Source organism: Brachyistius frenatus, unplaced genomic scaffold (assembly GCF_029030835.1).
Source record: "Brachyistius frenatus isolate BFR_SWC_R1_liver_20210118 unplaced genomic scaffold, ASM2903083v1 Contig_80, whole genome shotgun sequence".
Taxonomy (NCBI): Eukaryota; Metazoa; Chordata; class Actinopteri; family Embiotocidae; genus Brachyistius; species Brachyistius frenatus.
This window is the reverse complement of record NW_027210679.1, coordinates 361,047-384,125: the sequence shown is the minus strand read 5'-3', so window position 1 is coordinate 384,125 and position 23,079 is coordinate 361,047. Positions and strand designations below refer to the sequence as shown.

Genomic DNA, 23,079 nt, shown 5'->3' with positions numbered 1-23,079 from the left:
TATGAAAAAAAAAAAGACTGACAGGAAAAAGGGTAAAAACAACTGCACTCTGTTTACCCTGTGATGGGTGTGCGGGTAAACTGTCCTTGAGATACTGATCTATTGCTTTGCTGGCGAGACTATCTTCATCCAGGCAATCTGTGGCTCAGGGGGGGGTCAGACACGTTGATTAGATGTCGCTCAGAAAACTGCAAAGGGAGGCCCTAAATCTGTCAAATCATCCCTGCCTCCATCTTTTCCCCTCCACACATAACAGCCTTCCTGTACTTGTTAACTAACGGGTCTGCTCAGAAGAGCCCGAATATACACACATGAAGTCACTGTGAGACTTTGATGACGCTGGAGTATGAGCGATTAGGATTCGGTTAATGTGTGAAAGAGTGCGGGGCTCACACTGAGGCACACGCACGTGGCAGAAAACACACACACTATTACTGCGCGGATGACTCTTGGAAGTGAAGGGCAGTGGATTACAGGCCAGTGAAGGCTTAGCATGTAATTCAAACCATTTTCCATCACATTTGTACTCACTTGAGGCCTAATCCCACCTGATTAACATGGCAGTCAGTGGGCTGGGCACCTGCTGTATCAGTGTGGAGGGATGCTGATCGGATACAAACACACACACACGCACACACACACACACACACACACACACACACACACACACACACACACACACACACACATACAGGTGTAAATGAGAATTGGATTGGCTTATGTCAACCTTCTGGCTGCAATAATAATAACATTTACTGCATGTATACACGAAAATCTGTTTTTATTGTTACAGTATATGAAGACTAAATCCTCTACAATTATACACCTATAGGGGATAAAACACTGAGACACACGTCCCACCTACATCCCCAAAACATCTGTGCCTCATGGAGGCTAAACTCCTCCACCCTGTCAACGCACAACTCTGCAGCCAAGCATTTTATGGCATATTATTTTGGTTTTAGTTTACACACACACACACACACACACACACACACACACACACACACACACACACACACACACACACACACACACACACACACACACACACAAGGGATTAAATAAGCAGTGCGTCACTCCGATCATTTTCATAGTTATTTCAGTCTGATGTTCAATTTGATCGGATTCTGCCACGTTTTCAGACTCTGTGATCCTGCTGACATTCCTGGATGAGCCTGACTGTATTTTTAGGAAGCCGTTTTGCTGGTTTTATTAAATTAATGGGGTCTCTCTCTCTCTCTCTCTCTCTCTCTCTCTCTCTCTCTATATATATATATATACACACACACACACACACACACACACACACACACACACACACACAAGCCAGTGATTATCTCTCACACAAGATAGCAGGCAGAGCCTCCTTCAATGTGTCTCTATGGCTTCAGCTTTCTTTTCATCTTCAGAATGGAGGCTTAGGGCTTTGGCGACAGGACTGCATCCCCCCCACACCCACCCACCCACCCACCCACCCACACACACACACACACACACACACACACACACACACACACACACACACACACACACACACACACACACACACACACACACACACACACACACACACACACACACACACACACAGCTAATGTGACTTTCACATTAAGAAGATGAAGACAATAAAAAAAAAGGGTCAAAAGGCAATTGGTGGCATAATGGCAGGAATCTGGAATGGCACTAGCAGTAACAACATGAAAAGAAGAATGTGTGTGAATTATGGGATGGAGAAAATGACAGATGCTTTTCAATCAAGAGTAATTTTACTTCAATAAAAACATGATTATGTTTTATCCGTTGTGGGGTTTTGCTCAACATCAATATGGTGTTTTAATTTGTCAGTGGGCGATGTTTGATCTAATATTACCTATTAGAATAACAGACACTTTGTTTCCTAAGAAAAGTTCTCTCTGAATTGTTTTTGATGAGTAATAATCTTTTAAAAACTGTAACACTTTGCAACAGTCCAACCATCATGAGGCTTTTATTGTAAAACAGCATCAGGATCCCTCAGCTGTTCAACAATATAGAAACCCGTATGCGGCATGAAGGTCATAATCCTGAAGATTATAAGAAGCGTTAAAGTTCCCTTCATTTCTGAGACGAGTGGTCGCATCACCATTCAAACGCACGGCTGTAGATGTAGAAGTGAGCTCATCACCGATCAATGTGCTTCAGAGCAATACATGAACACGTCCATAAGACATCCATTTATGCAACTGCTACTGTTCAGCACTGATCCACATCTTTTGTTTAATTCAATTTGTTGCCTATCCAAGTTGTTCAGGGATTTTTCAGTTCAGTATAAAACTGGACTGTGGAAGGTCTGCACATAAGGTTAATAGTTCAGCAGCCGGTTGTTAATAGACAGCTATTAGCTCATTTATTTTCGGCTTTTACGGGGTTTTAACAAGAAAGTAACGCGTTTCACAGTTGAGCTCTCTCTCATTGAAACCTGTGCATTTTGAAGCTTTGTTGAAAAAGATTGTATTGCTGTGATTGGAAATAAAAATGCCTCCTGCTATTTCTTTCAACTGTGATCAGTCACAAACCTGTGCTATATCAACACTGAGTGACCCAATAGCAAATATTTCAAAGCTCTCAAAATAACATATGACTTTGCGTATACAGAATATGGAATAAAATCAATCCTAATATGGAGCATGACTGAATTCAAAACAAGCATTTCTAAAAGTGTGCTGGCAAAGTCTCTGATGCTGATAATACATCTGAGTCATACATGTGTCATATATACACAGCCTTACTGTGGACGCTCTGCCAGCACATCCAGTGCTCTCCCCCCTTTTAATTTTTTCTTCCTTAATGGTGATGAGAGAAGCTCACTGCATCTCTCTCTCTCTCACACACACACACACACACACACACACACACACACACACACACACACACACACACACACACACACACACACACACACACACACACACACACACACACACACACACACAGTCTGAGGCGCTGGATGTTTCTGAAGATTGACCTCGGTCAGAAGGCAAGAAAAAAAGTCATGAAGTATGGCAGTGGGCAGAGTGTTTGACATTTCTTGTCCTTAGGTAAACAAAGAAAAGTGATATGACATCCGAATGAGTCATATTTAATATTGACAAAATGACAATATGTATTTGTTATGTGACGCAAGAGAAAATTTAATTGACTGTAGCACATAGATAGCTCTAGTATGTATCTAGAGAACAGTCAGAGCTGGAATATGCCCACACATTGTCACACTGCTGGTTTCAAATGCTGGGAAGGTCCAGGACAGACCTGAAAGCTTCTTCTACTCCTCCCACACTAATTCTCCTCCTAAACCCCCCATCCGTTTCCAATTAGACAGAAATACTCAACCAAATCAACCAACTCTAGACTGTTTAAAAAAGTTCTCCAAAACCCGCCCACAGTACATCACCCAAAATGATGACCCAACCCAAAAGACCAAAGGCTTTTGGAAATCCTAAAAGCCTTTCACTGGTGTGCCTTAGGACTCACCATAAACACTGTATTTAGAGCCTTTAAGACAAATGTTGTACAGATTTAAGTAATGCTCTGGCATTACAGTTTGAAAAGTGACAGTTTAAAGGAGGATATTTGACTAGGTATTGCATCTCGTTTTGCTAAGCTTAAAGTCTGATTGTGTTTGTGTGAGCTTAGAATAAATTACAACAAAGTTTATCCATCCTCGTTTTGAGAATGTGTTTGAATAGGTGGTTTTTCAAACAGCATGAAAATATGTCAATGTTAACTGAATCGCTTTTCGTGGTAAAACAAATTCATCGAGTCCTCATGACAAGGAGAAGAAAAACATTTGAAGGTTAAATGAGGCAAAATGTAGAATTAGCACTAATAACATTTACCAAAACAACAAAAAACACAACTTAAGCTACACACGCCGAGCCTGCTGTTCAAGATAAAACATGTCCTATCAGGCAACACAATCTTCTTTCAACAGAGACCAAGACACAATAAGCTTGGAGCATCAACAGCAATCAGCGACTTCGGGAAGACAATCACTCGGCTTTTACATTTCTCGGTATTCAAACCCAATCAAACCAAACAAAAACAACTTTCTCCTGTGTGAAGGCAGGCTTTTGAAACAGCATCAGCATTTGGCATCATTACACCCTCTTAATGAAACCGACCAAAACACAGCACTCACAAACTCAGTACATCAACTTCATTTTAAATCACCCTCACAACACCCTAAAAAAACATCAGTGTTAGATCAGGCCACTCTCCAAGAATTGACATCACATAAGGGAGAGCGAAGCGTAGCCCCTCCCTGTTGTGTTTGGTTTTTTTTTTTGCTGGAGGTGGAGGGGAAAGGGCTCTGACAGTCACCCATGCATGCGAGGCCAGTCTGTTGTAATTTAAAGGCTCACTAGTTTAATAAGCTAAGTCTTAATTTGTTCACACTGCCTGTAAAAAGACAGAGGAAGAAGCAGAGGGGAACATTCACTGATGAAAATAAAAAGGAAAAAAAAACTCAGAAACCTCAAGGCAGAAAGGACTTTAACAAGATGCCTTTGAAAAAGAAAATGAGCAGATTAGTGTGAAAATCCTGTCTTGCATTTTCACTGTGAAGTTTTGAGTGAAAAAAGATGACGCACACTGTTTTATATATGCAGACTGGCATTGCACCTTAAGTCCTCATGCTCCTCGGGGACATTTACCCGAATACTCATAAACACTATACTACACATTATCCCTCAGGGCACATAAAATGGGGGACACATCAACCAACAGCTTCTGCAGAATGAAGTTGAAATATGACTTCCTTCACAGTTTACTGTAAGTCGTGATGGAACGATCCTTCACAAATCTCTGTGGATCAATCTAGCAGCCATTTCCTGTGAATTACCATCAAATTGCTGAAATATACATAAATTCAACCGGCAAAATCTGGCACATCCTGAAAAAACATTTCTCTCTGCAAAAAAAGTTAAGGGAAAAAAAAGGGTTGTCAGGAGTAAGTATGAGGTCAAAGACAGCACTGACAGGGTCTGAGTGGGAGTTCAGAGGGTGTGGACCCTGTCCCTCTTATAGAAACTCTCTGTTCACTTTCCTCCTCTATAATCAGAAATCACTGGCCTAATTAGCTTTTTAGTCAGACCTAAACACAACAATTAGACCAAATTAATATTAGAAGTGTTAGACAGAAAGACACGAAGAGAGGCAGCAACATGGCTGAAGTTAACACTGGAGAAAAAGTGTAACCACAAACACACCAGGTTGGCCTCCAGTGAAGCACTGCAGTGAAAAGACAAGTGTTTGTTTACCCCACCCTGCATACATATTTTCTCTTTAAGGACAAAGAAAAATGTTCCCTTCTCTGTTCGAATATGTCAAACAGCATGGATGGCACAGGAGAGCAAGCGAAGTCACAGTCCAGCCAGGCAAATGGCTCAGCTGGCCACAGAGACGCTCATTACGCTCATTAGGATGCCACTGTGCTCGCCTCAAATCGTTGGGCACGCAATGCAATTAAAGCAAACTGTCATGCTGGAGGCCTGATCGTGCTTCGTGGGCCAGCCACCGAGCCTGGACAAATATCTTCACACGTCAGTGAATCCTCTTTTTAAATCGACAGAACAAAAAAACCTGAAAGATGATTCTAGTTTTTCTTCACAACCTCAGTCGTGTTTGTAGGTAGGTAGGTAGGTAGGTAGGTAGTTACTTTATTAATCCCTGAGGGGAAATTTTTTTCGCTACAGTAGACAAGCTCGTGACGTGGCTCTGGGCATGGCCAGTCCCAAAAACTCTGGTGATACCCTCGTGTTATCTAGCGCCACCAGTGGGTCAAATCGAACTATCTCGACTAACTGTCCCTTCAGTATCACAATGATGGCCACATTTATTCTTTTGACTGGTACCATGTTGGGGTGAGAAAATGCGGGTGAACTGAAACAATATGTGCAAACCACTAGATGGAAAACTGTCTGTATGCACAACAACACCGTGTATGAAGGTCAAAGATGAAACATAAAGAAGTAGTGTGTCAGAAGTAGTATTTGGATTTTTTTTTTTATTTTCCGTTTTGACTAGCTTTTCATTTATAACACTCACTATTACATTCAGTTCCAAAAAAAATGCTTTGGATAACTTTGCAGAAATGTGTTTACAACCTGCCTGTCTGTCTAAATGCTGCCTGCCAACAACATTAATTTATGTGGTTAAAAGTGTTTTAGAGTTGTACCTGCATCCAGATAAATCCCCGGGATTACACATGAAACACAGTCGCAGCTTCCAAATTAAATATATTTTAGTTGAGTGTAGAGAAAGTGCACACATTTATTTGGGGCAAGTGAGAATTCATAGTTATCGTTGCTATTCTGGATGCGTCTGTGACACAGGAACGCTTTTCCTCATTTCCATAATCCTGTAGATAAGGAAAGTGACGGGTAACAAACCTGAGCCGAACATTAAAGTTGCTCTGACTGAATGTGGCTTCTGATAATCACACACTGACTGGAGTTTCACCTAGCTGTGCTTTACTAAATATGTGGACGCTGCCAGCTTTGTGGCAGTTATGACATCAAATACATTTTCAAGTGTTTGCACTCTTTTCACCAATTCATTACACTCTTTCATTCAATTTGTCTGCAACACACGAACCACACACTATAAAAGAACCCCTCTGTACAAGCACACATGCTGTACGCAGCTGTAACACTGCAGAAATCTCAGTTCCCTTCTCTTTCGACCCTCTCTGGCCATGAAAGAACACGGCAATCAAATGAGGCACAATATTAATGAATAGCAAACTGTGCTTTCAAAAGGACAAGCTCGAGCACTTTACAATATAATCTACAAAACAATCAAGTGTGCTGGAGATAGACAAGGCGGGAGGCAGAGAAAAGGAATGACCCCTCAGAACTGCTGAAATGGCACTGCAGGCTGAATGATAGGACAGCTACACCACAGAAAAGAAGGATGGAGAGTGACACAGAGAAGTAGTGCACACTGTTCTGTGGTTTATGCCTCTGTTTGTTGCTCTACTTCACCGGAGAGGGCTTTCTGCATGACAATAAACTCTGCCTTCAAAGACTGGTAGTCTCTACCCGTTTTTTTCCGTCGTGTACCAATCAACTGTCCGTTTTGTGTACATCTGTTTCTCTGTCTAATTGCTGTGCCTCTCCACCTCTTCCTCCCTTCCTTCCCTCCTCTCATCCTTGTTTCTGTCTCTGGGAGATGAGTCAGGGAGCAGCAAGGGGTCCAAGATATTTGCATCACAACCTCGCCTCATTTCCTTTCCTAATGGGAGAGATGGGAGCCTGGTAGCAGACAGAAATGGGGGGGGGGGGGCTGTGGACGGGAGAAGAATGGATAGGTGGGTGGCGGGGTTGAGAAAGCAAGAGATAGACAGATAGAGAGAGAGAGAGAGGCTATAAACAGAAAGAGTGAATGATGAAGTGTGCTCAAGTAGGCTGGTGGGCACCGGGAGAACACATTATCATTAAAATAGCAGGCAGCCGGTAATGCAAATGATGTGCATTTCCATGAGTGATTCATAGCCTAAGCATGTTGATTAAAACAGAAGTAACACTGATTCTTTGTTGCTTGCGCTATGTGACTAGATCCACCTAGACAACCCTTCCTCCACCTCCTCCTCCTCCTCTTTGAGATGCTCAAGAGCTCACTGATTCATCCACTCTGCGAGCACCGCAATACTTCTACATGTGTACTTGTGTGTGCAAGCATGCGTGTGTGTGCGAGTGTTTTTTGCGCCTTTTGGTGGTGGGCAGTCAAGCACTGCTCGCTGGCTCACTCCAGTGCAGGAGAAGAGGCCCACACATCATCCCCATGACAACACTACGCTCGCTTGCCAACATGAGCACCTCTACCTATCTAAGTCATTAGGCAGGCAGCCATCGGTGCATTACCCATTATCAGATGGCGCATAACAAGCAGCTATACCCTCAGAAAAAAAAATATGCACCATGAACAACAAAGCAATACAAACACCCCTCTGCAACAAAACAAAATGTAGACGTCGTAAAAGGCCTACATGGCAGCTAATTGGAGAGCTAACAACAAAACAAAACCAGACGCAAGAGGTCCCAATCCCTGCCTGCCCCCACTCGGTGCTGTGGGACTCTATCATCCAGTTGCAGGAGGTGATTTGGACCTGGAAGCATCCCTGTTTGCCATCCATCTGGTACTGCACTGCTGGGAACGGATTCAGTGTGTGTGTGTGTGTGTGTGTGCCTGTTTGCAGCAGTGGACGGTTGCGTGCCAAGACCCCTGGGCTGGCACCACTCCGTGTGGAACCTAATGCTAGCGTTATTGCTCTCCAAGGGAAATGGGGTTTGTGTCTCTGCACAGCTGAGCAGGCTACAAACTGAAGGGGAAAGGGGGGGGGGGGGGGGGAGTGGGGAGTGGGGGTTGCCATCCGTGGAAGTTTTCACTCAGGGTAAGGCCTTGGGCGACAGTTGCAGGAAGGAAGGGAGGAACTGTACACATTTTGAATCAAACATCCGTCACAAGCTTCTGCTTTGTCGCTGCATTAGGACAAATATGAGCAACTCAAATTTCAGCAGCAAAAGCAGTGCAGCAGCCTGAAAACTGCACAGTGACATGTGTCAAACTATGTTTACCCATTTCTTTTAAAATAGGAAATAGTGCTATATTTATTAAGGTGGGCTCATCAAACAGATTTTGGTTGGTGGTCAACACTGATGGAAGCTGGATGTTCCTAATTTTCTAACTTTAATAAGGCTTGCTTTTCAAAATATATGTATCTTACAATTCAACACATATGTGTCTCCTGGTAAAGCTGCGACCCAAGTGGTTATTTGGCCTTCAAACAGCTTTGGAAACACTTGTGCAAAGTTTTTCAAGGTACTTAGCAGCATCTGTCTTTTCATGTAATGCCAGACTGACTGGATGATGTTGAGATCAGTACTCTGCGGGGGCCATGCCGGTTGTTTCAGCATTTGTCTTACCTGAAGATAGTTCTTCAAGACTCTGGTTGTCTGATTGGAGTTGTTGTTATCCTGCAAAATTAAATTTGTCTACCTTATCGGGTGATAATGGCGGATAAGAATCTACAAACCTGATGGTATTGCGTGATGCAAAAATAATTCAAACATCTACATTTTGAGGATCCCCTTGAAAATTAGATAATGCATCTTAAGAGGTTTATAATCCATTTAACAAGTAAATAAAATAAAATACAGTGCCTTAAACTTTTGCACAGTTGCTACCACATCTGTGTCACTTTTCTTGCACTTTGGATGCCTTCTCAGTGAGAACATTTGTGCCGTCAGCCCTATATTTGAGTGATCATAACACGCCCCACCTCACACCTTGAGTATGACTGATCGGGAAGAGCTTTGAACGCTTCAAACATGGTCAGCTGATCTAATGTATGAGGCCCTCTTGACATGGTAAATGCTCACGTCTTTCGAAATCCAAACCCTCAGTTTTAAAGATAGGCTTCGTGTCAAATTCCTCTCAGTTCTGTGTCACCATGACAAGTGAACTCCTGTTGATGTGATAATTTGGTTCCCATCACTGATCTGTCAGTCATGTGAGAACCAAACAAAACCTGTTAATATCGGAGGTTGCACTCTGACTCCCAGAGATGCTGAAAATGGCAATCGTGGGCGCAGCCCCATGCTTGTTCCCAGTTAAAACAATTATCTCCTCAGTCCTTCTTTAATTGGGATTGACATTTAAATGAAGTAGTTAATGTGTGCCAAGGACAGAGTATGCCGTGTTAACAATTAAAATGCTGCTTAATGGGGCATGCCAGAGCTATTTTGAGTGCATGTTGTGGGAGAAAGAATAGGGCATACTCTATTAGTCAGAAACCAGAGCGAATCCCTGAAGTGGGCCAAGGTCAGAGACACTCCTTCGTTTCCAGGCTAGCTGCTCATCACTCAGGCACTTCAAAACCCTGACTAAAATCATTAACATAAACACCAACCTGGGAGAAGGATTTTAGCAGACAAAAAGTGGCCATCGAGGATATTCTGTCATTTATGTAACACCTCTCTTGGCATGTTGAAAAGCAAGGGCTAGCAGGTTTACATGCAGGCTGAGAAGTGCCCTCAGGGCCCATTACTCCTCTCTTTTAAAGACAGCCTTCCTCTCACTTCTCACTCACTCTCTCTGGTATAAAGATCTATTTCCACACTGTTGGAAAGAATTGGGCTCACTGATATTGAGGAAGTTAGAAGAACATGGCTAGAAATTCTGGGCTTACGGGTGATCACAGACTGGACAAGAAAAACAAGCAAAAGCAAAAAAGAAGGAGTTCCAGCAGCCACCAAAATAAGACGCTGCACCCGGGATCCGTTTCTCAAAGGGGTATGTGTGGACAGGAGGAAAACAAGATGGAGCAGAGAGAGCGCCATGCCAGAGGGAGGTGGAAGTTAAATACAGAGCTCCAATGTGTTCATCTTTCTCCCTTCATCCCTCTGAAGGCTCCAGTGTACCTCTCTGTCTCGGGCCAGAGGTGGAACAAGGCTGCTCTCTGTGTTTCTGGTACCTTGTGAGGAGCCGGTTTCCGTGCAAGCAGCTTTTCATAGTGTGCTTCTGGGGGTTAAATGGGAGGCGCAGGCCCCGAGGAGGGCCCTGTGTTCGTGTGCCACAGAAAAGTTTACCATGAAGGCGGAGTGCCTTGATACAGGCTCTGAAGTGGGCAGGCTGTCGAGATCCAGCGTCGGCAATGACTGAGCGCAGTGTTAAGAACCACCTTCAACAAATTCCTTGCACTTACTCCATGTTTCCCTCCTGCTGTCTGGGGGATATTAAGCAACCTTATGAAATGCTCAAAAAAAATAATCTTCAAAAATATACAGGTTCTTTTTAAAAAAAATTCTGTCTGGAGACATTTAACGTAAAGTGCTCGGCTGTATTTCACAAGATTCCAGTTAAAAGTCAAATTATGCTGCATTCAAGTCCATTTTACCAGCCATATGTATTTTGGATGCCTATTTTCTGAATAAGTGTGTGTTTACATCAGCTGGAGTTATGCAAATGTTCTCAAGAGGACATAACTAGATAATACATAATTAAACCAGTTCCTGTAATCCTGCTATAACATGGATTGTCAGTGCTGTTTCCTACTTTAAATAGCATTTAAGGAAGTCAATTTCTTGCCTGTCCACACATAGCCTACTACAGTTCTTTTTCCCATCGGGATAGAAGAGGGGAATGATACGCTACCCAAAAGGATGTAGAGTCCTTCTCATGTTTCAACAGGATCAATGAGGACACTGATGCCAACACAATATCCCCAAAACCAACTGTAAGAGGACAAGAAAAAAAAATTCTGGAATTAATTTCTTACATCATAGTGTGCTACACTGTGTAGGAAACGTTGCTTCTGTTACCGTGGGTTTGTCTGCAAGTTGGTGTATTTGTGCCTTTACAGTACATATATATGAAGGTTCAAGAGAAGATGAGACATGATCAGCCGCCTTCTTGTGAAGATGCTCTTGTGTTTTCTCTCTTTGCCATCAAAAAACATCAGCAGAGCCCAGATTGTTCTCTTTCACCACAACTATCCATCTATTGACTTTTCTGGTTCAATTTGGCTTTGAAGAAGAAAAAAATTATTGTTTTGATTCTTTCTTCGAAGAAAGTCACTGAGGCATCACTGGGCTGCAGATCTTGTACCACCCTGTTCACTCCACTGGAAGAATTAAGACCCTCAAGTAGCTTTTCTCAGCATTCTTGTGTGTCACTCTGTCACCTGTAACAAAGAAGAGAAAACGTACTACTATAAATCAATCATTTTTGTGATTGTTGTGATCAAAAATCTCCGCAGTGGCTTCTCTCAAACATTACAATGCAGTTTTCAAAAATTACATTATTTTTTGGCATTAAATTGGGGGAATTTATCCATTTTATTTTTTTAAAACTACTACCTAATACGTAAAGAGTTGTACTTGTAATCACCTCCTATGATAATAAGCAAACCGCAGATAGCAGAAAATAGCTGAACATTTTTCAATTATCTTTTTTTTATGAACTTTAAGAGCCATGGGCTGAAAGGTACAAAAGAAATTCATAAAGTGACGCAGCTTTACAAAACACGTAGCAGTATAGAATATGCAGGCTGCACCTGTAAAAATAACTGCTTTAAATTTTAAACACATTCACAAAAATGAAGTGCAATCCCTTGAAACTTTAACTCATGTAATTTAACACTGAGGCAGGGAAATGCACTTAAGTAGTCGCCGATGATAAAACCACTTTTCCCATAAACCCCGTCACTGACTGTTTTGCCATTTTTTTCCCGATTAACCAGCTTTGTTTTGATGATGAAAGGTTGAAGAGCCTCGCTGACTCTAAATGAGGATTTCATTCTGTGGACAACATACAGATATCTGTAACCTCCTCTCATCCCGAGCTGTGACTGAACAAAGTCGGCTTTGCGTGGCTCTCCCAGAGAGCAGGTGCATCCATTCCTCTACTCTCTTTATCTTTTGATGTGCCCACTCTGTGACAGCAGTGTCGTTGCATTTGTTAACCCAACCCCAGCAGCCCCTGTTTTGTCAGCAGAAACGTTCCCAGGAGTAGAGCACTGAAAGATGCCCCCCTTTTCTCTTTACCGTGCGGAAAGAATATATGGTTCAATTATAGGCTCTGTCAGGCTGGTGTGAGTTTGCGATGGCCTGAACTAAGGGGGGAGACGAAGTCAAGCTGATAACTAATGTTAGAGGAGCTCCTTGTTGGTTCAGCTTTTGCTGCCTCATTCCCTCAACAAGTTCTGTTTAAAACTCAAACAAAAAGAGAAAACAAGTTCAAATTTAAGTGTGAAAATGTGCAATGAATCACAGATAGAAGGTCTTTCCAAACTTTGCTAATGAACTCAGGATATGTCGGATGTACTGTAGAAGCAGTGCCTCTCCAAACCGGTAAGAAACAGATAGAGACACTGTTCAATGTAGTTAAGAGAAGTGATTTAGTGGATCAGTGAGTCGATGTGTGCGTCAGCTGTGTGAGTTAAGAGCCAATGTTTCGGCTGCTGCTGCAGGGCTAAGAGGGATTTTAAACTGGAGGAAGTGGAGTTAATGTGGGATCTTGAAGAGCAGAGAGCTGGCCTTGCTTTCTTCAGCCACTCTCAGCCCACCAGTTTAACACAGATGATAAGAGGCCTCAAGCAGAGTGCAAACGCATATCACCCACACAGTCGTACAACACAGAAATGAAAAACACCTCAGCTATAAATGAGAAGCTAGAGAGATGAAGACAACGCTGGGAAAAAAAAAAAAAAACACACACACACCAATGACTCAAACTGAACAGTGTGAGAGCAGACTGTGGAAAGAATAAACAATCTCAGTTTCCAGGAGCTGCTTAGCCCGCATATGGTAAGAGGGTGATAATCTGACTTTTAATCAAAGGCCAGGCCACCACTGATAGGTTCGCTAAGCCCCAGTTCATTGTGAGGAGATGGCAGATGTGGATGAAAGAAGGCAGCTGAATGATATAAGCAATTCTGAGTCAGCTGCTACGTCAATAATGGCATCACAGGCCCATCTTCAGCATCACCGGAAGCTATCGGGCTCATCTGGGGTGACCTGAACCACACCCATCGATATCCAGCCTCCTCTCATCACACGACCTGCGCAGTTCAATAGGAGACACAATAAAACAAGAGTGTGCGCTTCAGATGCAGCCCTCCAGACGGCGGAGGATACTGTGATCAGCATGGATTGTCTTTCCAGCCTGATCAATGAGAGATGGCGGTGGGGGGTTCGGTGGCTCGGTGGGGTGGAGGGAAGCTTTGGTACCACCTCACGCAGGCTGTAATGACACTGATAGCTGATATCTATAGCTGTTGGAGCCAGGAGGGGAGCCATTTACTGTGCAGGAGATAAAACAGATGCTGTTCTCAAAGGACAGGCACATGAATGCAAGCTGCACACCACAGACAGGACAGGCAGGCCACAGAATCACAGAGGCACCGTCTCACACATACTGCTGGGGTATGGAGTTAAAAAAAAAAAGAAGCAAAAAATAAAATTGTCATGCTTGAGTTAAAAATGTTGTTTCTGACTTTCATTTTCTGCGGGGAAACTCCGGGAACTGATTTGTTAGGTGTCATCTTGAGCTCATTGTGTTTCAACAAGACGACTGGGGTGAAGTGGCAAATCAGTGTGACTGTTGAGAAAAATTACAGAGCCACTTTATGTCTGCAGAGCAAAAAGCTCTTCTAACTTGTTAATTATGAAGTGTCAGAGCAAATACCTGAGTTTTTTTTTTCTGCTCATAACAATATTTCATAAGCTGTACACACTAGAAGCAAAATTGTTACAGTGATGGAACGACGAGTCTCACAGGTGTAGACGGTTACATCTTCACCCAGCGCCCCTGACAGCTGAATGTAAAACAGATGACACGTAGCTGATCCAAATATCTGTGGGGCGCCAGTTTTACCTGATAGCTGCTACTGTTACATAGTCATCATCTGCTACGATCTGGGTGATACCAGCGACAGCCTGCTGTTTGGAAATAGTCTTTTCTGATCTTGGTATTTTCTCCAAACCCATTAACACTCTTCAAACAGCATTGTTACAGTCAGCTGCAGACTTTGTTTCTAAGACAAGCTTTATTGTTCACAGACTTCCAGTGAGATCAAATACTTATTCTAGAGGGTAGGCATGGACAAGATAATAGAAGCACATTTAGCTTGTGATGGTTTACAACATAATTAACTTCTTCTCTTCACAAGAAAAATACAAAATAATTTGTAAAGCAAAGTATAAACAAAGTGCTTAAAAGCACAATGTCATTCAAAAGCTTTTAGAGAGGAGGATGATTCTAAAATGTAACCTCAGAATAATCCCTTTTTTTTTACTTAAACTAATGCATTTCATTCATTCACAGCAACCAAACAAAAATAGCTTGTGGTGAGGGAGGCACATTATTCCTCACTGCAGCACTGGCTGGGATTTCACAGTAAAGTCGCAAAAGCTTACCGCATAAAATGCCGACATGAATATTGCTATCGTAATCCTGACAGCGGAAAGGCTGGAAAGTGAGGAGGACGAGGCCTCGACATACACGACATCCAGACTGAGAGACTAGTCATCTCAGCTATAAATAATCCTGATGGAGAGAAAGCAAATGAGTAACACTCTCACTTCTGTCAATACTGATGACTGTTGTGCCCTTGAGCAAGGCAATTAAGCCACAGGAGATCCAACACAGCTCCACTGAAAGACTGGTTGTGCCGGGCAGCTACCAGGTGTGAGTGTGTGAATGAATGTATGTGAAGCAGGGCGTTTCTGAAGAAAAAACACACATGAAACCAAACCTACATAAATAAATGTTTTTAAAAAAAAAGTCAATACCACACACAATATCTGCATATTCATGAAAGCTGTTTCTAGCATGTTTCTGATCAAATGATTCAGCCCCACCCCATCCTGAGGAGTTCAGTTGGACTCGAACAGGCATCCTATTTAGCGTTTGTTGTTGTTGTGCGGCGTGGTTGAGGAGGTGTACCTGGCTGCAAACACTGAGGCAGTGTTCGACCTCAGAGCGCCGTCATTCACCAGCAGCCCGCCAGCACAAACGCACCACTGTGTGTGTGTGTGTGTGTGTGTGTGTGTGTGTGTGTGTGTGTGTGTGTGTGTGTGTGTGTGTGTGTGTGTGTGTGTGTGTGTGTGTGTGTGTGTGTGTGTGTGTGTGTGTGTGTGTGTGAGCATGTGTTTGTGTAAGTGAACATGCCGTTCCAACACTGGAGCCACTGTGAGTGTGAGTCATTACACATGTGCAAATATGTGTGTGTGTGTGTGTGTAGGCATCTCTGGTTTACAGCAGTGAGGTGGACCTCTGCTGCTTTTTGTTTATGTGGATGATGATTTTATCACAAATAAAAAATGAGATCATTTGATGCTCAACACAGATGCTGAACGTCCCACAGAGGAGGATCTGCCTGCTGATATTACCGTCAGTGAAAAACCTGACTCCCCCTCCCGCCCACTATCCCCTTTTCTACTCTAACATCTCACTGCCAGATCCGTTCCTGTGTGGGCACAGTGCTTAGAGGGGAGGTTGAGGTGTCACGACAGGACGGGAGGGGAGACTACAGAGAGACACTGAGCGACAGAATGTGAAACCTCGTCCTCACTAGGGTCAGCGGTGTCACTTCTCCGGTCCCCGCTGAGGAGCCGGCGGCCTCTGCTGAGTCTATCCTCGGGCTGTGCACCTCCGGTCAGGCATGCCAGTAAGCCTGGCGGGGGGGGGTTAAGGGGGAGAGGTAGGGAGAGAGTGCACAACGGGAAAAAGGACAGCCTGCATGCCCTAAAACCGTCTCCGTGCAGCTGTCAGAATCCCTGAAAGTCCACCCCCACCCTGTCTCTGCCACCTCCAGCCTCACACAGGGCAACAACCCAGGCCAGCAGAGGACTCGGGGTGGCAGGACACCACCACACCTCACTCCCTCTGGGACAGCGTGGCTTGAAGGGCAACTCTTCATGCCATTTAATATAAATGTTCACCGTTCACTGCACCTGTCAAAGCCCTGCACAGCTCGTTAGTTGCTTTATCACTCAGCGCCCGAGAGTGTGGCAAGGAAATGTATAATTTATCAAGCTTGGTTGTGAAAGACGCTTGTAATACAACATCTGAATAAATAGAAACTGTCGGAATGTATCTGCCACTTTCAATTCATCCTAAACCTCCCCAAAAAACACGTAACAAAATAAATTATGGGTTAAATAAATAACTGTGACTTTTAAAGTTAGCTTTTGATGAAATATATTGCACAAATTTCAACAAATCATAAAACTATAATTTTAGAAAGCTCAACCCACACAGACAAATGTTTGACACATGAAAGCCACAACAAATAAATTACTTCTATGCTTCACATTAGCAACCATCAAACATGACAACGTTGAGCATGACAGTGCTGCTCTTCTTTGCCATGACGCAACAGTGATGTCCTCCCGTGCCAGGCTACTACCCCCGGCTAATTGAGAATTAGTTGTGCATTTGTTCTGGCAAATGGAAAAGTGACCCGCAAGTACAGCACCATTTTAGCACAAAACCTTTCAGAGAATCCAACTGAAGGTCACTTCAGTGATTGGTTTCAGCGAAGGATGAAATCAAGGGCGGCAGTCGCACAGAGAGAGAGAGAGAGAGAAGGAGAAAGACCAGAAGCAGAGAGGTCGACGAACAGCCAGAAGTGTGTACGTTTGGTCTCGGACATCGCGGGATCCAGCTGTGTGAGCAGGCTGGTCATCCTGGCTCAGCAGGTGATTGTACCGTAGATAAGAGCAGCAAGGAGGACCATCAGAGAAAGGTCAAAGCAAAGTAGCCAGAAGCCAGCTGGACTGCAGATGAGGCATATCAAAAGATAAATTACAAGGAGAGAGGCAGCAATATAAGAAACAAAAAAAAAAAAAATACCAACAAGGAACATAGCGGTTAAACATATTTCCATAAGATGCCTCTCATATGCACATATTTACCAAGAAAGTCTTACAGTGGCACAGCAGCATCCTTAGCGGACATACATATTAATTTAAGTGCATATAAGGTGTTCTTTGTATATGAGCCAGGGGCCAGCCTGGTGCTCACAACAAAGAAAAAGAAAGCGACCTTAGGACCGCGGGCGAGAGACCCTAACATTTCTTGTCAAGACAAGGAAAAGTCAACGTTGTGCTTTGCCGTGTATTGTGGTCATAATGTGAGCGTCACTGTAATCCACTCAGCGTTTCATCCATTAAGACTCTCACACTCAGCCTGTCAGATGTGGACTGGCGACGCTTCTCCTTCTAAATTCCCAAATTATTTTCATTCTTTTTCTGTGTACACTTTTCTCCTCACTTTTAAAAAAAAAATTTTTTTTTTAATTTAATTCCATTTTAAATCTTTCCAGATGTTTCAAGTAACCTGATTAAGCCTGGAGTAAATAATTACACTGTGAAGGGCACGTGACATTTTTCTCCACAAATTAACATTGACAATTTTCAATTCCTCAAGTGGACAGAAAGCAGCCACAGAGTGACCCCTCACACATCGCATTTTAATGATTTCTCTCAAACAACCCTGTGAAATGAGCGCTAAAAGGACCATTAAGCAACTTAAAAGCATTTTGTCAGGTCGTGTTTGACTGCTGCTTTCCCGAGGTGGAAGTAAAAACTAGTACCGACAGCTAACAACAGAGTGACAGACAGACAGTTTGTCCCTTGCTTCTCCGTACTCCACTGCTGCCGACATCAAAAACACATAAACCTAAGCAATACTTCTAACACACACATGCTACAGGGTGTAACAACATCCAAAAGTCGCAGTCCGATACACAGCACAGTTTGAGGTAGACCTAATGTTTATTTATGTTTACTGTAAAATGAAGAGAACAAAAGATGAAATATGTTTCCATCTTGTTTGAAAAAGTTCCATTCTTTTTTTTTTTTTAACAGTGGCTCTGGGACTGTATTTGTGCTGTAACAGCGATGGAGATTCAAAGCATCACTCTTACAATGAACCCCTTCTGCTCTGCATGTGGTTACATCCACAACCACGTAGGAGGACGGAGGTGTGGGTGGGTTGTTATGGGGTTCTTTGGGAACTTCAAATACAGAGCTGCAGGTGATGGACAAATTATGAAAAAAACAGGTCTGTCAGCGTTTTACTGAATGTGGTTGCCAGTTATGTTGGCAGCTATAATTGGAAGTGTCTTAAATATTTCAGGTTAAATAATAAACTGCCGTTCACCAACTCATTTTATTACAAAGTGCCAACGTTTTTTTTGTCTTTCATGCTCTTACACACAAGTCAACATTAGAAACTATACCACACAATTTTAAGTCACAAATCAAACTATTATTATTACTAATGTTGCACCTCTCCCACAGCTTGAACTTCCAGGTGGTTTTGAGGGAGTGTGATGCAATTATTACAGTTACAGGCACATGTCTGCGGTAAGGAAGCAGGTGACAAAGGTACACTTCGACAATTTTTTTTTTTAGAAGACAGGAATCTGCTGTCTTTCTGGTCTTGTGTGGTTGGTTTCTTTTCGCTAATAATGTAATGCAAGGAAATAAACACCTGACTATTAATCAGTTCCTCTTGTGAAGAATCCACAACCTGTTTAACATGAATTTGTGGGACAGATGAGCTTGTTCACTGTGTTGTGACATATAATCAGTTACAGAAGGAAATACTACAGTATGTGCAGTATATCATTATTTATCCATCTTCAATGTACTTTATATCTGAATGGCTATCCTGTATTGTTACTCAGAAACCATAATCCTCCCAAACAGGGTATGTAAATGATACAGGAAGTTTTCTTTCCATCTTTTCTTTCTAATCTGTGTTCACCACAACGACGTCGTTGGCTTGATCTCTCTGGTAAAGTTTAGGTAACGGCCAAAAACTAAGTGCCTTTTCCAAATGGAATTTGCACTTTGAAATTTATGTTATGCATGACCACAAAGACTGTAATTACTATAGTGTATTCCTGAAACCAAACATAACGTGGTGAATGGCTAAATGGCAAATTTATGTATCATTACAAACCATTTCCTCTTACTTTCTAGTTTCAGTAAAAGCTCCACAGTGCCAAACTCCCTCTAGCAAAACATTTAAAAAAAAACTAAAAAAAAACAACAACTATAAAACACGAATGACTGATAGAAACTTATTGCATGCTTCATCATAACAGCAAAGACAGATTGCAGCATCCATCAGCCCGGGCCATTCAGCAGGAGAAGCCAACTCTAAAAGGAGCTGTCCATAAATAAAGCCTTAATGGAGCAGCCACACAATGTCAATTTCTCTAAGTCAACACTGATATTTCACTTGATTTATCAGACCTCTTATGTGTTACAACAACTACTGAGCACCAACACTGCAGCAACAGATCCAATCCAATATAATTAAGTGGCAGGTTCACATGCTCCACAATGACACTAGCTGCTTTAGGAAGCCTGACTGATTCCAACATCACGGGCATACCCGTCTCCCTCTGTAGAGCTGTGATTGGTTGCTGTTTTTTCATCAAAACACTGCCAGCATTGATAAAATAGACATGTCAAACTGCAAGAATTCTTCCACAAGCAGAGGGCTGTTGAAGCTGACGTTATTAGTCCCATTAGACCATATCTAATGCAGCATGTGTGTAGAAATCATTTTAAAAGCAAAGAGCCCTGGAATGCCTGGTAGGTTGTAGCTTTGCAGTGAGCAGGACATTTTAATGGGACAAGATATACAAATTACACAAATTACCAACGCAAAGCTCGAGACCGTAGTTCTTATAGAGGCATATCATGAAGCTAACAGAGGTGATGAATCCTATAATTCAATTAGTAAGTTTAAATTAATTAACAACTTGTGAAAAGTGAATATTTAATTTGCTATAATTTCACATTATGCAATATCAGTGGGCAGTGCAGAGCCACAAGTATACAAGGAGAACTTATTGACTATTTTCAGTGGAAAATACTACTCTATAAACCGAGATGAGGGAATAGGCATCAATCTGCAGCTGAAAGGGTAACTTTAGTTACCTATTCTTTGGTAAGATTTCAAAAACGACGTCTAAACATAAACTACTGTTAAATAGAGCATCCCACTTTATGACTCCTGACCTTATCTTGCTCAGTCAACAATCGCATTGTTATTGTTTTTTATTCACATGGTGCAACAGTTATTTAGTTTGGTTTTATATATAATTTTCATTAAGTAACAACATTAGTTTGGGACCTTTTTCCTATAATTGTAAACCAGTCAAAAGTATTTGTATTACGAGATGACAAGTGAGGCGAAGGAGGATAAGGCTACACTCCTGATGCCGCTGATGCGCAATTACGCATAAGCGCTGAGATTCTTAGTCTCTCTCCAAACCAACAGACACAGTTGATCCGCCAGCGATCGGGAACATTAAACTTTACCCCACCACATTTCTAATTTAGTCCAGTGTGTCTGAAACCACGGACACTACACCTGGAAATATCGCATCAAGAATCAGTTCGGGCAAATCCAAAACTTTTTGCAGAGAGAACACTCTTCCCCGCCTGTGACAGTAGCCGACACACAGATATGAAAGCGCTTTGCCTTACCGGTCCCGTTCCGTTTCCGAATTTCCCGGTGCTCCTCCGTGCCTAGCAACAGTGGAAACAGATGGGTAAAGACTGGCTGCCAAAGCAAAAAGCAAACCTGTCCAGTGCAGCGGTTTTGTCAAGTTTAACCCACTGAAACAGATTGTGATAGGAAGTAGCTTTTCACGATAATGGCACATTACGTGTCTGCACAGGTAGAGAGAAATCTGCCATACCAAAGCTGTGAATTTAAACAGACTTTATCAGACGATAAATGCCTACAAAGCGGGTTGTTCATCATGTAAATATTTAGCCCACGTTAAACCTACGGCATATAAAAATATTAGACAAGAAACACGACAAGTGGGCCTCAATATGTTTCAATACTTAAATAAACACGGTAATAGACAAACACACAACATAGCTCAACGTTTGTGTAAAGATTCATTACATAGTTTTCGGTCTGATTATAGCCCAACAGCCGTAGACGCAAGTAATGTTTTATTTTGAAATATATGACCGGATGTCTTTGCTCCTTTTCTGTGTATTGCTTTATGTAGTCACTTCACACACTGACCCGCTGGTGTAACTCCAGCAGCGCATTAACACATCATAGATCCACATTGTTCCTCACACTCGTAACTGCAGTTGATACTTTGCAGGGATTAAAAACATTTTTTACATGATGGTTCATTCTGTTCATTTAGACTGTTATCGATATTATGACCTAGGAATCAGTTAAATAGTTTTCATATATTAATACAAATTAATCCATCTTAAAAAATATCATTATTTGAATCCTAACATTTGACCTCATATCTACTGTAGTGGGCTTCTGATCTGCCTTGAAAGTGAATATTATTGGTAAAATTTATTGTGACAGACGGTCAACTCAGTGAGGTGTTTATGCTGGCAGATATGAACAGTCTCCCAGACTCCAAATAGTTGCTGCTAGAACTATAAACATCTCACAATACCAGCATTGTTGTCTTCATCCAAGACAAACATATTTTTTTTTTCAGGTTCTGCTGAGTTTGCTGATGATATGGCTTAAATAGCAGTTTCAGGGCATTTTTGTAGTTCATTTGTTCCATTAAACTCTATTTCCCTTTTGGTTTACGTACAGATTTTAATCTGTTGTGACGCACAGAAAAGCAATTGCCCAGATTACAGTGTGCTGGGCTGCTTTACAGTAGCAGGACTCTAACTGATGGAAACTTGCCACCAGTGAGGTGATAGCTGTTACTGGCTCTCCTATTTATGCGCTCCAGATACGTCCTTCTTCGTGCAAACGTTCCGGCACAAGCAGTGACCATAAAAATAGACTTCAGTCAAGAACATGGGAACACAGTGAATGAAACAGAACACCGACGTCTCTCCCCACCAACAATAGCCCTTACCACCTTTGGCTAAGATGCCATCAGTCTTCCATCCATTAGTGCAGATCTTTATCATTTCCGCTGTGGCGTTGAGCCTCAGAAGAATCAAACTTACTTCAAGCATGGCGACATGACCACCAAATTCTTGCCTATTTTTTACCAAGACGCAGTGCTGGTCCTGTCTGCTTGCAAGCTGAGCTGCTGGTAATGTCTAGAGGGCAGGATGTAAGCCAAATTCAGAGGCCTAAGAGGTATCTGACTGGTCACCGTCCAAATCCTGCACCCCATTAAACCAGCATGCACCTGCTTCACATAAGGTCTCAGCCCACACTATTGGTGCAACTTGTCCTTTCAGTGCTGACAAGTGCTGGTTATAGATTGCCTAATAGTCGTAAGTAAAGAGATGGGTAAACACTGTGACCTTTGTGCAGTGGTCTTCATTAGGCAGTGACCTCTAACTTAAAGAGGAGTGTTTGAATGTGAGAAGCACAGAATTATACTATGTTCCTTTCTGCGGTTTCTGTAGCTGCATGCAAACACACTGTACAACCCCCCCCCCCCCCTCCCCCACCCTCTTTGCAACTGTCCAGTTCAATCCATAAATCTTGACAGGCCTGTATAGCCTCTTAAAATCCCACTCACTGTTTTCAACAATCTGTCCA

The 23,079-nt window shown here is 42.5% G+C and overlaps 1 protein-coding gene across 2 annotated transcripts in view; it reads right to left on the bottom strand.

Moving 5' to 3' along the window:
* The window catches only part of znf385c (zinc finger protein 385C), a 118,002-nt gene extending 96,866 nt beyond the window's left edge, over positions 1 to 21,136 (bottom strand). For both annotated transcript variants that reach the window (XM_069709089.1, XM_069709090.1), the window contains exon 1: positions 21,060 to 21,136. The gene's annotated coding sequence lies outside the window, so the exon portion shown is untranslated. The remainder of the gene's footprint in view (positions 1 to 21,059) is intronic.
* Between the last annotated feature and the right edge of the window lie 1,943 nt (positions 21,137 to 23,079).